Source organism: Bos indicus x Bos taurus, chromosome 22 (assembly GCF_003369695.1).
Source record: "Bos indicus x Bos taurus breed Angus x Brahman F1 hybrid chromosome 22, Bos_hybrid_MaternalHap_v2.0, whole genome shotgun sequence".
Lineage (NCBI taxonomy): Eukaryota > Metazoa > Chordata > Mammalia > Artiodactyla > Bovidae > Bos > Bos indicus x Bos taurus.
In genome coordinates this window covers 30934192-30947635 of record NC_040097.1, presented here as the reverse complement: position 1 = coordinate 30947635, position 13444 = coordinate 30934192, and the positions used below count along the sequence as shown (strand labels likewise).

Here is a 13444-nt window from a genome sequence, read left to right as displayed (position 1 = left end):
ATAAGGCAAAAGTCTTGGTCTGGCCATTCTCAGCCTATGAAATTTCTTTCTTTCAAAAGGAAATGGTGAAAATCAAGTCAGAGGTGTGAGAAACGTTAAATCTCATGAACCAAAATGCAAATATTTGAAAGAGAAAAGGAGTTATACTTTTAAATTTACATCGGTATCTTTACGGATCTGGAGCATTTCATGATAGATTTAGAGACCATTTAAATCTCTTTTTTAAATTGGGCCCACTTTATTCTACCGTTAATAGTTATAAAATCTTGTGATTCAATTTATGTAGTTCCTAATGGCCACGTATGGTAAAAGACCAATATAAACTTCAAGTTCAAAGCTGTTTCATCCATAAAGCACTAGAAAAAGAGAGCTGATTTTTTAAAAAAGTATTGGGGTTTATAATTTTCATACTCTGTGGGCCATTATTTAGGCTTTTTTTTTTCACCAAGTGGGAAAATCTCTGATCAGATTTTATTGTAAATATGTTCAAATAAATGATTACAGTTTTTATAAACATGCAAGATTATTAAAATCATAGCTGTGAGATATTAAAAGAGCTTTTTTTTTTTTACTGCTAATTTTAGCCTGAGTCATTCTGATTATCTTTATCTGTTTGCTTATCACATTTCAGGCCTGCGACAGGGACCCCCAGTGTGGTGGAGGCATGTGCTGTGCTGTTAGTCTCTGGGTTAAGAGCATACGGATTTGCACACCGATGGGCAAAGTGGGAGACAGTTGCCATCCGATGACTCGTAAAGTTAGTATATATGTGTTCTTGTTGGTTTTCTTACATTTCAGTTACTCAACTCCAAGCAAGGCCTCTATGACATGAAATGTGCTAGAAATTGGAAATCAGAGAAGATGAAGTGGAAAACCTCTTCCATTCTCCTCTCCATTTCCATCTGAGAGAACTGTATTCTTACCATCCTTATTTAACTAATCATTTACATATCTTCATTCTCATGGCATTAGAAACATTTCATAAAAATAATTTGAAATACCGAATTTTGCTTAACAGTTTTAGGATATAAATATATATTACTTTTGGATATATGAATGTATTTTATATCCTAAAAGACCATTTATGTATATATATTACCATTTATATACATATATGTGTGTATATATAAAATACTGTGTATACTTCTTTGCTGAAATCAGACCTACTGAAAAGGCAGAAGCACATAAGTTTGTGCTTTGGGTTTTGTAGAAAATGATCCATGGGTTTTGTAGAAAATGATCCACTTGTATTTTAACTTGAAAGTCCTACATTTTGACTCTCTCCACAGGATGCAATGTTCACAACCCTGGAGATTCATGATGTTTACCTTTCCAGTTTATTTTCCTCTCTAACAGCTCCATATCACAATGACCTAAACACCATTTTTGGAAAGTTATTGACAGGAAGTGGCAGGAGTGACGGCAGTATCGGATGGGGCTGCAGAGGTTGTGTCCTCAGGTGTTGCAGACCCTCCTGTCTGCAGGGGCCAGAGAGCTGTGTAGGACTTCCAGAAGTGGGTGGGTGGCAGGTAGGAGGGAGCAGAGAAGTTTGTGGAACCTGGAGAATCCGTGTCCTTCAGATACAAAGCGTGTGAAACCCAGTATGGTTCCAGCCAAATCCCCAGGGGTGCCAGGCTGCAGGTGCCTTGCTCTTCTTGTGCCGTTAGTACATCCTCACTTACCAGCAGCTACATGGGGTCCAGGGTGCAGGGGTGGGTGGGGAGCGGCGTGTGTGTGCTTGAGGACGTGTCCCAGGCCTGGGGCTTGTTGGAGGTGAGTTCAGTCCTCTGCAGTGTTCTCTCTCTACCCATCACATCCTCTAAAAACAGGTTAAATGTTCTCAAAGCAAACTGAATTCTGCCTTCTGCTTTCTTTTCCCCACATGTGGCTTAGGGTTTAAAACTGAAATGGAGCCAAATATCTTTCCCATACTCCACAGTCACAGATAACAGCTAAGGTTTTGACTCTATCTGAATGAAATAAGAAAATTGGGGTTTCGCTCAATGTGCTGTAGTGGGAACCCTGGTTGTTTAGACCCATCTGAAGATGACCTTGGGCTCTCCTGTGGTTTCCTTGAGAAACACTTCCTGTTGCATTGGTACCATTCCTCACCATGGTTTGACCGCTTGAGCCGGTACTGTCGTTTGTAAGCATGATATGCACCTTTTATTCCCGGCCATTTTGAGACAGGAAAGGTTTCAAAACCGTTAGTTGTCTGGCTCTGTGCCAAACCACTAACCCCATTCCCCTTGGTGGGGGTGGGGGTGGAGGGTGAAACCTGCCCAGCCGCCTTTGGCATCGGTCTCAGTTTTTTTCATCAGCCTTATCCAACACGAGCCATCTTTTGTCCATGGGAGTCGCTGTTGCTTAAAAGTTGACTCTTAATTCACTGTTCTTTCATAATTAGTTGTCTTTGTACATTGTTAGTATAACCTCCGCTACCCCAGCTGGTTTGCTAAAACAAGTCAAGAATGACACATTCTGGGTAACTATTTTTGTACAAATAGCAGTACTAGTTGCTACTTGTATGCCATGGTGTACCAGATCCTCGATATGATGCTAATTGTCGTGGATGTGTTTCTCATTTAATACAAGTCTGTGAAGTAAGGTTTGGTTTTCTCCCATCCTCTGTACAACATTCAGCCTCCCAGGGGCTCAGTATGTGGCTGAGGTCCCAAGGCGATAGGTCAGAGAACAGGCTCTGGATTTTGCTCTGTCCATCACTCCATTGGCATCTACTTCAGTGAAAGCTGTGGTCATGTTTAATTTGAACTTTTTTTTCAGTGCAATTAACCCAGATGGGTTTGTGTAGGGAAGATGTTCCCTGAGATGACACAGAATAGTCCAGAGTTGAAATCTGTCTCATCTTGTAGTTCTGATGAGGTTTCCAAATGTTGAGATATTTTGACAAGAGAACCAGATTCTATTTTCCTGGTTCCTATAGTTTCTAGTTCAGGTTTAGTGCGAAGTCAGTTTTGAAAGAAAACAAAATCATTCTCCTGCCATAAACCCAGGAGCATCTCTGTGCTGTGCTTTTAATCACACTGTTGATAATAAAGTCTATGATAACAGATTATAGTTTTCATAGTAAAATTAAGTGATAAAAGAACGGAAAGTACTGAAAAAGTAAGATGTTAACGTCAGATCTGAACTTACCCCCATTCAGATAACCACTTGAACCATGTTTTTAGACCTCAATATTACAGCTGTTCATATTGGTTATTTTACTGTCTTGAAAATACATTTTCATAGGTCATTTCAATAACCTAGTTCTTGTTCCAGAGTTGTTACTTGTTCTGAGTGAAATTAACTTATCCTGATGAAAACCTAGTTCTTCCAGAGTATCTTTCAGCTATACTCTATTCAAAACAACTTAAAAAAAAAAACAACCCATTTTAAAATAAATATGTCCTGGTGAGACTCTACTCTAAAGTTTTACAGTTGATTAGTAGATGGTAAAAATATAGATGGATGCTGTATAAAAGTTCTTTTAAATGTGATGTGTTCATTACTTTCCCCCCTCCACTTTCTTTTTGCCTTCTAAAAAAAAATAGATTAACTCTGATTGTGGTCACAGGGACTGGTGTATTAGAAGCACAAGACTATGAATAGGTGAGGACTATACCTGCTCTAATTTTAAACTTTCTATTCTGGTTTGGCTTAGACATTAGCCACCGATATTTATTTTGATAAAGTGAACAGTATTTGATGAATGAAATTAAGACCTATAGGTAGAAACTATTGAATTCATTTTACTATTTTGTTTCTGATGTATCAATTAGACAGTTTAGACACTCCTAGGCTACAATTTTGTAAAGTTTTTAACTTCACATTTGATCATTCAAAAATAGAATAAAATATAAGTCTACTTGAAAGGAATAGGATGCATGCTTTCTAAACACATTTTTAGGCAGATGGTAGTTATAACGTATTGATTTTTCTTTAACAACTCGTTTTTAATAATTAAGAGTGCATTATTAAATCACGTATCTACTGGGAATACTTTGCTGTTTATTGCTTTCTCCAGTTTAAGAAACACTAGTTTCTATTGGTACCCACACTTTTATTAACAGAGCTTACAAAGACTAGTCATGTCCATCCTATGCTATTTACTCATGGGCTTTAGAAGTTTAAAATTATGTGATGAGTACTTTTATTGCTTATTATTTTATTAAAATATTAAATTTAATCTATATTTCCTTCAAAAAATTAATCTTATTTTTAAATTTTGCTCTGTTTTTTATGTTAACACTTTTTTAGCACTTGCTTTGGTTTTTTATTTTTGTTTTTGAGCTGCACTTTAAAACTTGACTAATCCATTCTCCTTTTCTGAAGAACATGATTTCCAGTTGACAAGAGGACTTCTGAGCCCGGCTCTTCTGACAGTTTAGACTGGATGGCTCCTCGTTGTGGGGGTGGCCCTGGGCATTGCAGTGTGTTTACTAGCGGCCCTAGTCTCTACCCGCTAGGTGCCGTAGCACCCCATCCCAGTGGTGACCTCCAACATGGCCTCTAGATGTCCCCCCAGGCGTTGCAGGGGGCTGGAATCACGCCGGGTGCGCACCACTGTCTAATGCGTCTTTTACTTAGCCTATCAAGACACAGCACAGGAGATGCAGCATCTTCACCTCCTAGGGAACTCATCAGCTACCCAAGCACACAACTTCTTTTGCCGTCATCCACACAGGTGCTGGTGGCTGCCACACATGATTGCCAGGATGTGTGTGTGTCAGGGGGCCCTTTGACCTGCAGAAACTACCACTCTTATTTCTTGCATATCTTTTATGCCCCTCTAGTCCCAGAGACTCAAGGTTCCCCAACTCAAGTCCAGTTCCGTACAACCAAGGAGGCTGGCCCACCATTCCCTGTTTTTTCTTTATTTTTTCTGGGGACACAGTGCAGTGGGAGGCCCAGGTCTGTGTTGGATCCACTTGAGTCAGCACAGGCCCCAGGTTAACATGATGCTCACAGGAGGGGAACAGATCAATAATTATATATTTAGGGTTCTGGAATATATGTACTGTGTCAAGTTGCTTCAGTCGTGTCTGACTTTTCGCGACATTATGACTGTAGCCTGCCATCTTCCTCATTCATGGGATTCTCTAGCAAGAACACTGGAGTGGGTTGCCATTTCCTTCTCCAGGGGATCTTCCCCATCCAGGGCTTGAACCCACACCTCTTACATCTCCTGCACTGGCGGGCAGATTCTTTACCAGTAGTGCCACCTGGGAAACCATGAGAATATATGCCTATTACCAAAAGAAAAAAAAATTAAAAGAAACCATACAGTGGCACTCATCAGACCTATTGAAACCAGAAACTGTGGATGTATGGGACTTGTCATTTTTATTTTATGCACTCATACCATTTGAATGTTTTTGAACTATATACTTCTATTGATAAAGTGGTAAGAAAACTGGTTTTATTAAGGAAAAAAATTATTGGGCCAGTGCTTTTTATGTCACGTGACTCAGCTTTTCTTCAAGTATCCCATTGTGTTCCCTTCTTTAACACAGTTGACTCTGTTTTGAGAGAGAGCACAAATAATATTTTGGTTTTATATCAGCGCTGTTTTCTCTTTAAAAATGCTGCAGATGTGTTGGGCATCATGCCTTCTCAAGAGTGCTGAAGGTTCTGCCTTGGTAACTCCTAGAATTTGCTGATTGGAAATCTACAGTATTAGAAACATTGGCTTGAGTGCATAGTTGATTCTAAAGTAAAGCGTCACGTTGGTACTGAATGATTAGCTCCTTGGCTGTATTAATACATCTAAAGATGCATCTTCTGTGCACACTTTCTTGTGCTTGTGTGACTGTCAGACAGCTACTAGGCTTGCCATACATGAATGTAGAAATAGCAGTGAATGGGCCAGACAAGAAATTGGCAGGTATCTATGGGGTGTTCACCATGTCAGAAATCGTAGTGTGTGTGATTGAGAGCACGTAGATGGAGGAGAAAACTGCTACAGGCTTGTCCAGTGTAGAAAAGCTCGGGTGAGGGAGGGAGAAACACAGGCTGAATCTTGAAAAAGGATAAAAATAAGAAAAGGGCACCCAGGTATAAAGGGACCTGCCAGTTTAATCATTGTGTTAAATTGAGTTGCAGCAAATGTAGGTTGATGTTTACACGGTCATGATGCCCTGGGTAAGAAAAAGAATAATAGACATTTTTGAAGGTTTCACAAAAACACATGACCTTGAGAACACATTGCCAGGGCCCTTCCTAGACCCTGGAGGGACTCTGCATAAGCAAGAGCCTTTGGTTTCTGAGTTTGGTGGCATTGATCAGTGCCAGGCAGAGGAATTTAGGACAAAGGTGGAGCCGCAGGAGCTGAGAAGGTCACCTTTTTACCCCTCAGGGAGGTCACAGCCTATGGTGGGATTGGGGTAGAAGACAAGCATTTGACACATATATTTTTGAGTGTGTCCTTTGTACCAGGCTGAGTGTTAATGCACTCAAAACTAAAAGATTCCCTTTTCTTCTCAGGGCCTGGAATCTGGGCCTGGTGGTATTTGGAAGAAGATGGAGATGGGTTTGACTGTGACATGTCCCTTTTGTGGCTTGATGACCTCGGTCAGCTGTGTTGCTTCATCTCAAGAGGAAGCCACTTAGCTTGTGTCACAGGGAGACAGAAATCTGGCACCCAGCTTTAGCATGACACTCAGACATCATGCCTTGCTGTGGCCTGGCCTGCGGCAGGCTGCCGGTGCGAGTCATTTTTCTTTCCTGCTGCTTTTGCTGCTGAGAACCCACGTGGCAGACCCAAGGGTGACCACAGTGTCGAGGTGCACAGAGCGTCAGACTGAAGCCTGGGATTCGTAGTAGCTGAAACTGTCTTACTGAGTAGCTGTCGTTGATATGACCCTCCATTGCTGGGCGGAGACCTTTCTTGTTTGATTCATCGCTGTATCCTCAGTACCTGAAACAGGGCCTGATGTGCTGGTGACACGCAGTTGGAGTCTGTTGAACGAATGAACAGGAGACACCTGATTGGTGTTCTCCACGTGTAACAGTTTGACATGCTTGTTACAGGTAGCACTCACCCTTTCCAGGCTCCTGTTCCTTGCCACCTGTGTTTGTTCCTCAGCCTCGGCACTGTGGACATTTGAGAACAGATAACTCTGACATGGGAAAGGTCCCCTGAGTTGTAGGATGTTTAGCAACATCCTTGGCCTCTATCCACCAGATGCCCCCTCCCTGCACTGTGACACACAAAACTGCCTCTCTGGACATTGCCAGCCGTCTCCTGGGGGCAGCATCACCCCAGACTGAGAACCGCTGGTTCATGCAGTAGTTTGGGGCTCAGCGAAAGGAATCTCTCAAAATCTCTAGGCCAAAGTCATGAGTTATTATGTCTCATGCCATCCACTTGTAATTGTCCAAGCCATTCCTGCTGCCCCCACCTCCTCTGATATATTCTCAGTGGCAACAAATGAGCCGGCCTTCCATGGACCCTTTGACACACACAGTGACAGAACCATTCTAGCCCGTGTCTGCATGGGACCGATGGCCATGTGCCCCCATGGAGACACTGCCCTTTGAACCTCAAAAGTAATGCTCTCACAAAAGGACAGAGGAACTGGGATGGTCCTGCCTGTTCACCACGTGCCACCCCCACCTGCCTACTCTTCCCTTGGTATTTATTGATCTCAACCATCTCCCTGGCCCTTCCAGAACCATTTTGGAAATGGAAGGCAGGAAAGAAGAAAGAGGAAGAGAAGAAGAAAGAAAAAGGTAAGGAGCACATGAGCATGGTAGCATCCAAAGATAATGCCCAGAATAATTAGCCTTGACCATTGCTGAACACCCATAGAATTGGATCCATCCAATCAGTTCAACCTGAAAATAAGGTTAGAATGGTTCTGCCACTGTCTGCAGACAGCCTTTTGTTCAGCCTTTTGTTTGATGCAGAAAGAAATGATTTCGAAGGCATCTGGAAGATGCATCTCAAGATTTTCTTGTACGGATAGATCACTCTTGTGGGGCAGTCTCTTTTGGTGGAATAGGAAATGTGCTAGCATGATACCAAAGGAAGCATTTGAGCTGGGAGGCAGGAAGGATGCATTTCTGTGCCGCATGTCAGCTGTGGACGGATCCCCTGACGGCATGAGATTGCAGTAGCTGTCCTCTCTCACATTACCCTCAATTGGGTAATTTGCCATCTCATTTCATTATCCTCAACCACTTGCAGGCCTACAGTTAAACTTTCTCCCTATCCCTTGTAAAGCAGGCAGATTCTCAAGGGGGCACCATTCCTATGGGAAGAAGGGTGGGTTTTGCTCTTTGCCTCTAGAAAGCATACATGTTTTGTGAGTCCTTCACTTGCCCCTGGCACAGAGAACGACCACACCAGTTGCTAGTTGACCCTCCTCAACCTAGCTTCACCCAGGTTCAAGCAGGTTCTTAGAAACAGCAACCGAACTGTGCTTGGTTCGGTTTGGTTGAACTGTGCTTGGTTCGGTTTGGTTGAACTGTGCTTGGTTCAAGCTTCACCCAAGTTCAGGTGAAGTCACCCAAGCACTGAACTGTGCTTGGTTCAGTTCGGTTCGAACTGTGCTTGGTTCAAGCTTCACCCAAGTTCAGGTGAAGTCACCCAAGCACTGAACTTCAGGAAGTCACCCAAGCACCGAACTGTGCTTGGTTCAGTTTGGTTGAACTGTGCTTGGTTCGGTTCGGTTGAACTGTGCTTGGCTCAAGCTTCACCGAAATGTGCTTGGTTCAGTTCGGTTTAGTTCGAGCACCGAACTGTGCTTGGTTCAGTTCGGTTCGAACTGTGCTTGGTTCAAGCTTCACCCAAGTTCAGGTGAAGTCACCCAAGCACTGAACTTCAGGAAGTCACCCAAGCACCGAACTGTGCTTGGTTCAGTTTGGTTGAACTGTGCTTGGTTCGGTTCGGTTGAACTGTGCTTGGCTCAAGCTTCACCGAAATGTGCTTGGTTCAGTTCGGTTTAGTTCGAGCACCGAACTGTGCTTGGTTCAGTTTGGTTGAACTGTGCTTGGTTCAAGCTTCACCCAGGTTCAAGCAGGTTCTTAGAAACGGCAACCAAACTGTGCTTGGGGTGAGAGCAGCCTTTTGCTGCTGGCTCTCCCGCCTGGGGTTTGCTCTGTTGCATTGCTGCAAATTGGGCTGCCTCTTTCCCTGATTTTGTTGGCTTGCAGGATCTCAGTTCCCTGACCAGGGATTGAACCCAGGCCATGGCAGTGAAATCACCAAATCTTAACCACTAGACTGCCAGGGAACTCGCTCACATCTTTGCACAAATGTATGAATTTATACATTTCTCATCATCAGTGAATTTTTATTTGCTTATTGTACGCATGTGGTCGTGCCCAAAAAATTATGTTCTCTTCAAGGAGCTTCAGTAGCAGGACACTCTAAAAAAGAATTATATGAGAAAAAGTAAAAGACAATGTAGCTTGCTGTTTAAATGCTTGGTCCTTCAGGTCCACTTGTCAGCCAAGCTTCAAGTTCTGGATATGTGACCTCAGGCAAGTTCCTAACCTCTCTGTGCTTTTGTCTCTCATCTATCAGATGGGTGTGATTAAAGTGTTTGCCATCTTCACAGAGTGGTTGGAAGGCTACAAAAGGATAATACATGAAAGTAGATGCTGTTGTTTGAGGAATAGTTAATATTTAATAAACACTAACTTCTATTCAAAGAAATTCCTTAAGAATAGTTTTTTCCTTTTTAACATTTCCTGCTCTAACTCGGTTTTCTTTTTTATTTTAGGTTCCATTTCTTGGGCGGAGAATGCATCACACGTGTCCATGCCTGCCTGGCTTGGCCTGTTCACGGACTTCGTTTAACCGATACACATGTTTAGCCCAGAAGTAATCACTTTAGAGGAGACGCTTTAAATGTGAACAGCCACACAATGTCTGTAAAGCCTGTTCACCTGTGATTGTGTCAAACAGATAATATGCCAGAAAGAAATGCTATTGCTTCCTTAGTTCTCTAAGTCACATTTCCCTCTTTGATTTTTAAATGATGTTGCACTTTTTTTTTTTTTTTTTTGATTGAAAGGGGATTTACATTTTGAATAGAAACATAAAGTGCAGGACATTATGGAACAGTTCTCATTTCCCTGTTTGTTTTTTCATTTGGCTTTTTTTTTTTTTAATGCCAATAACTCACCCATTTTCCCAGAAGTGCAGAGAATACAAATCTGTTATTTTGTTACAGAAATTTTTTTCCCCTAAACATACCCTGTCCCCAGCCCTGTCCCACCACACACACACACACACACACACACACACACACACACACACACCACTTGGGTCTCTTTCCTTCATTCCCCAATGAGTTTTAAGACTCTCATTTTATTGTTTGGCATTTCCCTCCCTGACCCTCTAGCATTTTAAAGTGAGGATCCATATCCTTGAGCTTGCTGGCAGAATCACTGATGAGAATCAAGCTTTTTTGCCTGATACTTAAACAGTGGAAAGAATGTGTAGTTGAACCAGATACCCTAAACTTCTCTTATAGGGAGTAGAGACGGGCTGCTCCTGAACTTTGAACCTGCTTATGTAAGTGGGTGCCAGGTCTACGGTTGACCAGTGTAAGGACAGAGAGAATGGGAAGTCAAATTAGTCTAGATTTATAGATTTGGGATTTTTTTTTTTAAAAAAAAGACATTTCCAGTACAATACTACATTTATTTCTTTTTCTTTTTATAAGGATTTTTTTTTAACAAAAGTCTCCTAGTTAGAGATGTTCCAGAAAATGTCACTTGAAGAAGATGTATTGATTTTAATCTGGCATAACACTAGTTACCATGTTAGAATCAATATTAAGTTGTCACTTAAACTTTATCTGTAACCCAAAGGTCTGTTGTAATGGATTGCCTGACACCCTGTCATTTGTACGTACCACTATTGCTGTGTAAAAATTCTGTATCAGAATGACAGTACTGTATATCATTTGATTTATTTTTAATATTATATCCTTATTTTTGTCACAGTTGTCAGTTTTTATTACAAGCGGATTTCTATATAGCCCATATTAAAAAAATGGGTAAAGACTCCAGAGTTGGTAATATAGCCCTAACAGAGTGTACATTTTCCTTTTGCATACAGGAACGTTCTGTTTGCATGAGTTTTATGGTAGTACAAAAATAATGTATAAATCGGTGAGGTTTGGGGGAATGAAGGAAAATTATGACATGCATAACTGTAATCAAAATGGACTCATGGCATTTCACTGTCTTGATTCAGCAAATAGTAATGGGTGCTGACCATAAGTGGTTAGGCAGGGTGCTAGGTCCTGGCCTATGGCGATGCCTTGAAAAAAACCCAGCAAGTATTGTAAATGGATTCAAATTTGCAAATAAACAACTTCTGAAATGTGTTTAACTGACTAAAGTGGCCATGCCAACCGACTAACCCACAAAAAGTAGTTGTTCACTGTATAGTTATTTATTCAGCCAGGACTTACAGTTGCATATTATATATAACTTTTCCCCTGGGGTAAGTTTTGCTATAAGTGTATTGAATTTTGCTGTACTTAGTACCATACTTGGTCGTAGAAGGATTATTTTTGGTTCAGGTTAGTTTGCGTTCAAGAAACATTCCTTGGTGAGTTTGCCGGGGGAAAAAAGTCTTCAAGTTGAATTATGGGTAATTTTGCTCAATTTTGCTCAGTGCTGTTTTCACATAATGTTCAACACATCCTTTTAATAAGTGGTGAAAACTTGATTGGGTCAATCATCTGTTTTCCCCCAGGTTAAAAGACATGTAGCTTTTATAAAAGTTTGCTTTTATATACAACTTGATATTTTAAATCAATACCTAAAAACTTAGACTGCGTATACACAGCCAAGAGAATATTATGTGAATTGGGTGTACAAAACTTAGAACTGTACCTACTGATGCACTACCATTCAAAGAAAAACAGAGCTTTGTCATTTGTTACCTCTCTCGTTGGTTATTATTTTTATTGAGGAGTGTGCTCTTCTATTTGGTTATTACTTTTTAACTTGTTACCAGCACTTATCAAACAGTTGTTGTAAAAAGCTTGTGGTCGTGTTTCCTGGACAGTTTTTAAAATAATTGTGTGCAAAGCACTCAAAGCTTTGCTCTGTAAAGATGGTATGGTGGTGCTGTTTCTTCCAGTCCCTAGGACAAGCTCTCATGGAAGTTGGAACTTCATAGGCCAGAATTTCTAAAAGTAAGGCAAAGTGAGAATTTATGCAAGAAAACCTAAGTCAACAATCTAGTCTGATATAAATTTTGTGAGTGGATTCCATTCTTTCTAAGGTAGAAATAGATTTTATGGCAGAAGCTACTGACCAAACTCAAGTGGATCTTTGGATTTCTTGGCAAAGAAATCCATTGACTTTCGTGAAAACGGTTCAGCCTTTTTCTTAAGAGCAGCACTTTTTAAAAATTTTATTTTAATTGGAGGCTAATTACTTTGCAATATTGTAGTGGGTTTTGCCACACATTGACATGAATCAGCCATGGGTGTACATGTGTTCCCCATCCTGAACCCCCCTCCCACCTCCCTCCCCATCCCATCCCTCAGGGTCATCCCAGTGCACCAGCTCTGAGCAGCTTGTCTCATGGATTGAACCTGGATTGGCAATCTGTTTCACATATGATAATGTACATGTTTCAATGCTATTCTCTCAAATCATCCCACCCTCTCCCTCTCCCACAGAGTCCAAAGACTGTTCTATACATCTGTGTCTCTTTTGCTGTCTTGCATATGGGGTCATTGTTACCATCTTTCTAAATTCCATATATATGTGTTATTATACTGTATTGGTGTTTTTGTTCTGATTTACTTCACTCTCTATAATAGGCTCCAGTTTCATCCACCTCATTAGAACTGATTCAAATGTATTCTTTTTAATGGCTGAGTAATATTCCATTGTGTATATGTACCATAGCTTTCTTATCCATTCGTCCGCCGATGGACATCTAGGTTGCTTCCATGTCCTGGCTATTGTAAACAATGCTGCAATGAACATTGGGGTACACATGTCTAACTGTAGAAACGTTTGTGCCAGAAGTGTTCCCCTACAAATCCTCTCATCTAACTGAAGACATCTTCCTTTCCAGCATTCAGTGTAGCCTTTTGTGGGAACTTTAGCAACCCAAATTAGTGATAGATGAAACACATAAACTTTATTCTTCCTTGGTTCTAACATCAGAAATCTCAGCCTGGCGCTCTTCTTACTTCATTTTTTAGAAGATTATAAAGTCGGGGGCCATTTTCAGGTTAAAAGCAGGATGTTTTTGCTATGCAATGAAGGTTACTGTCTAAAATTGACTAGCAACCTTTTATGATCTTTCTGTTTCAACCTATTGCATGTATTTCAGGTAATATCCTCAGAATTAATCTTTTTTTCATCCTTTGGTCCCTTCTGATTTGTTAATTCTCAGTACTCCCTTTGCATTAAAAAGAATTGCTTTTGTTCTAGTATTTTTTTAACGTGTCCC

At 41.0% G+C, this 13444-nt stretch overlaps 1 long non-coding RNA gene across 1 annotated transcript; it reads left to right on the top strand.

Moving 5' to 3' along the window:
- Window positions 1-636: 636 nt before the first annotated feature.
- On the top strand, window positions 637-11911 carry LOC113880894. The gene is made up of 2 exons (XR_003507865.1): window positions 637-757; window positions 9732-11911. It is a non-coding gene; the product is annotated as an uncharacterized LOC113880894 (long non-coding RNA).
- The last annotated feature ends 1533 nt before the right edge of the window (window positions 11912-13444 follow it).